The sequence below is a fragment of the Euprymna scolopes genome, chromosome 7, assembly GCF_053919585.1.
Source record: "Euprymna scolopes isolate OS-2025 chromosome 7, ASM5391958v1, whole genome shotgun sequence".
In the NCBI taxonomy this organism is placed as follows: domain Eukaryota; kingdom Metazoa; phylum Mollusca; class Cephalopoda; order Sepiida; family Sepiolidae; genus Euprymna; species Euprymna scolopes.
In genome coordinates, this window is record NC_136488.1 from 54,212,859 (window position 1) to 54,217,707 (window position 4,849).

The following is a 4,849-nucleotide window of genomic DNA, read 5'->3' on the forward strand; positions in this document are numbered from 1 at the left end:
CTGACATGGATATTCTTGGGAAGGCTAGGTGTTTGAGCATCGAAGCAATGGTGATGAGGAACCGGTTGTGCTGGATAGGTCATGTTGCTCGAATGGTGGATGAGAGGCTGCCTAAGCAGTTGTTTTACGGCGAGCTTAAGACTGGAAAACCTCCTCAACATCGATCAAAGAAACGCTTCCAGGATTGCATAAAAGATGATCTTAAAGATTTTAAGATTCCTGTTCAGAACTGGTGGAAGACCCTGGCAGAATGCCGGACTGAATGGAGGAGGCTAGTTGGAGGGGGTTCTGAGTTTTTTGCAAGGGAAAAAATCAATCATGCTGAACTCAAGAGAAGCCTTCAGAAGGGGAACGTTTCGATTTTTCCCATTGAATTGAAGAGCTGGAAATGTGAGTCTTGTAATCGCATGCTCCTCTCAAAAGCAGCTTACATTAACCATAAAAAAAACATGCCACAAGCAAAGTGAGCAAAAAAAAACAGAAGTGAAACAAGTTTTAATGCACAACTTTGTCTGCCATATGTTTGGCAGACTGTGCAAATCTAATGCTGGCCTGAAAAGTCATCTTTGGGTTTATGGACGGGGTTTAGGTGTTGCTGAGGATTGATCTGATAACTATGATGAGGTTGGTGGGGAGCATTAGCATGGCTAACGTCTGTAAAGACGATGCAATTAGTATGTATGTATCGCACAACAACTTTCGACAGAGTCGACAGATCCTGACAAGATTGATATCATTTTGAAGGTCGATATTTCAGACAACAAATATCGAAAAATTGGCCAAAAACATTAATTCTTCACTTTAAACTAGGCCGTTTTGTACAAGTAGGGGTCGATTTTTTTCACCTACATTTCAGCAAGTCATCGTCACTGTTGGATTGACTTCAGTTAATTTCAACGCTTTAGACTTCTGGCCGTGTCATAGTGACATTGGCTAAGACGTCAAATTTTCTTTCACTTTCTTTTTCACCTTCATGTCATCGGTTGGAGGCTGCCTACCTACTACCACATTTTTTAACACCTCTCTTAAATCTGGCTGCCTACTATTGTTTTGATTCCCTCCCCATGCTAATCCCATTTTTTTTTTTGCTCAACACACACATAACAACACCCAGGCAACGTCTCCTTATATAAATCTCACCTGTATGGTTAAATGTATGCATGTATTTATGTTTGTATGCCTGCCTAAAACTTTCGACAGAGGCGAAGACATTTCACAAGATCGATATATTTTTGAAGCCCGACCCTTCGGACAGCAAGTATTAAAAAATTTGCTAAAAACATTATTTACTTCACCCTCAACGGGACACTTTTCTACAAGAAAGGGTCGCTTTAATTTTAAAAGTTTGAAAGTTATCCCCTCTTTTCAATTGACTAGCCTTAATTTAAACCTTCATCACTTCCAGTTTTTCATATTCTTTTCCTCCTTCGCAGTACAGGTTCGAGCCTCCCTGCATACTACCCCGTTTTTTCTCTTGCTTAACACACAGGTCCAAACACCCAGGTAATGCCAGGCACCCAGACTAGTCTATATATATAAAAGGGAAAATGTGTGTTTGTATGTATGTGTGTTTGTATGTATGTATCTGTGTTTGTATGTCTCGCAAAAACTTTCAACAGGAGTCACGGATTTTCTCCAGATCGGTATCATTTTAAACGTCCAAACTTTGCGCGACAAATATCGAAAAATTGGCCCAAAACGTTAATTCTTTCACCCAGAAATCAGCAGTTTTCTACAGGGTGGGGATCAGCAAAAACCGCCCTCTCATGACGAGTTCGCTTCTACGCATGCATCATATGACGTCGTAACCTGATTTACTTTAAATATTTGAAAAAGCGACAGAATTTCGTCAACGTCGTCTTAGCTCAGTTGCTTACAGCATGGCTTCATTATCTAAAGGTCTTGGGTTCGAATCGTGCTGTGAGATGTCTTTTTTTTTTTTCGATTTTTTAAATTTTAATATTGAAGCAGTGTGATTTAAACCATTTTTCACGTGGTTTTCAGATTTTTTAAACGTTCGTTTTTCTGTTTTTTTTACTTCGCTTATTCTTAGGTTTTCTTTAACACCCCCCACCTCCGCCTGACCATACACCCCCAAAAAACACCCAGGCAACGCCGGGTACCACCCGGGGTTATTTAAGCCATTTTTCACATGATTTTTTTTTGTTTTTATTTTTCAGATTTTTTAAAGGAGTTTTAACGTTCGTTTTTCTGTTTTCTTTTTTGCGTTTTCTTTTTTTGTTTTTCCGTTTAACATCGTTCGTTTGCCTTACGTTAGTTTTTTTGTGTTTTCTTTTGATTTTTTAAAGTTTTAAAATATTTACTTCGCTTATTCTTATGTTTTGATTAACACCCCCGCCCACCCGAGCACACACCACACACCTCTAAACATCCGCAATGGTTCTGGTCCATATAGGTGCAACTCCATATACCAAGAGGCAGCTCCCCCTCCCCTCCTCTCGTGTAGCTGGTTCCCTTTTTCCCTCCCCCTACCTCCCTACCCCCTCTCTAATTTTAAAAATGGCGCTGTACCTAATTTGCGCTTGTGGAGGTACAGCGCCTGGCCTTTCATGCCGGTAGATCTTGAAAGCAATTAGCTTCGATCAATGTCGGGGAAACTCATCATATCAGACAATTGCTATTCATTTCAACGCTGCCAGTGGAACGACCTCATGAGGAAGCAAATAAATACCATGAGAGAAAGCGAAAAGCTTCACTGGTGCAAAGCCAGGTTTAAAAACCACTTTCATTTCTGCGCCGATTCCTATGATTCTCAACATAATTATCATTGAGTTGATAATTCCTTGATTGACATCACTAAATTTGAACGCTTTCCAATTCCTGTGGCTCATAGCGTAGTGGTAAGAGTTCAGGTTTTCTTTCACTTTCTTTTCCACCTTCATGTCACGGGTTTGAGCCTGCCTGCTAACACTTTTTAGTCATGTGCAAGCGACTCCATAAGTCACCCCGTCTGTCGGTCGGTCGGTCGGTTTGTCAGTCGCTCTGTCGGTTTGTCTGTAGCACTTTTGTACTTGCCCTTTTTTGTTAAGATCAAAAGTCTGTTGTTAATAGATGCTGTTCTTAGATTTTTAAGTTTTTCTTGACCTTTTAGCCGAGATAAAAGTGTAGCATCTCTTCCGGCAGATACTGCTAGCAAAGACGATATGTGGGGGCAACCCCACATATAAGATCTTGGTCAATGTAGGAGCAACTCTCCATACCAACTGTCACTATCCAACTCCCCTACTCCCCGGGGAGTTGGTCCCAATTTCCCCTTCACTTCTTAAATTAAAAATACGCCTTCTGCCTAATTTGCTCGGCAGGGGAGCAATTAAATACCCTTTCCTTGGCCTTTTGACCAAGATCAAAGTGTAGTATCGGCAGATACTGCAAGCAAAGACTATATGTTGGGGCAACCCCACATATAAGACCTTGGTCAATGTAGGTTCAACCAGTCATACCAATTGTCACTATCAAGCTTCCTTACTCCCCGGGGAGTTGGTCTCCATTTCCTCTTCACTCCTCATATTAAAAATTGGCCTTGTGACTAATTTGCTTGGTGGGGGAGCAAATAAATACCACCCCACATATAAGACCTTGGTCAATGTAGGGGCAACCCTTCATACCAATTGTCACTATCCAGCTCCCCTACACCCCGGGAAGTTGGTCCCTATTTCCCCTTTATTCTCCACATTAGAAATCGGCCTTGTGCCTAATTTGCTCTGTAGGGGAGCAAATAAATATGTTTTTCTTGGCCTTTTGGCCAAGATAAAAGTATAGTATCTGTTCCGGCAGATAATGCAAGCAAAGACCATATGTGAGGCAACCCCACATATAAGACCTTGATTAATGTAGGGGCAACCCCTCATACCAATTATCACTGTCCAACTCCCCTACTCCCCGGGGAGCTGGTCCCCATTTCCCCTTCACTCCTCACATTAAAGATCGGCCTTGTGCCTAATTTGCTCGGTGGCGGAGCAAATAAACCCCTTTTCTTGGCTTTTTGGCCAAGATCAAAATGTAGTATCTGTTCTTACTACATGCTGCACTTACTGTAATATAAAGTGGGGGATCACTTTTCTGTATTAATTTAATTTAAAGTGATCACCCACTTTACAACCAGTCAGTCTCAAAGCTATTCAATCATTCTCCAGATCATTCAACTTGTTTTTGAAGGATTCCAGTTATTTTTTAAGCATTCAAGTCATTCTTAAGGTCATTCAATCCATCCTTAAGTTCATTAAAGTCATTCTAAGTCATTTACTTTTTATTTATTTAAGTCATTTCAGCCCATTTTTCGGTCATTTTACTTTATCTTTAAGAATTTCATATCAATCCTACATTCACGCATTCATTCATTACACGAGAGCACGTTACTAATGGCTATCGGCCTTTTTTTGTCTCAACACACACTTCAAAACACCCTTGGCAATGCCAGGCACCCCCGCTTGTCTATGAAATAAATCTCACCAGTCTGTTTAAATGTATGCATGTATGTTTGTATGTCTTGGAAAAACTTTCGACAGATACGATTGATTCTGACAAGATCGCTATCATTTTGAAGTTCAAAATCTCGGATAACAAATATCGAAAAATTGGCCAAAAACATTAATTCCTTCACCCCAAACTCGGCTGTTTTGTATAAGTAGATGTTGATTTTTTTTCACTGACATTTCCGCAAGTCATCATCACTGTTGGATTGACTTCAGTTAATTTCAACGCTTTAGACTTCCTTGTTGCGTCATGGAGACATTGGCTAAAACATCAGATTTTCTTTCAGTTTCTTTTCTGCCTTCGCGTCACGGGTTCAAGCCTGCCTGCCTACTACGACTTTGTTTTTAACCTCTCT

General features: G+C 40.6%; 1 pseudogene; it reads left to right on the forward strand.

Annotated features, from left to right (window-relative positions):
- Positions 1 to 3,987: 3,987 nt before the first annotated feature.
- Positions 3,988 to 4,113, forward strand: LOC145280521 (U2 spliceosomal RNA; annotated as a pseudogene).
- The last annotated feature ends 736 nt before the right edge of the window (positions 4,114 to 4,849 follow it).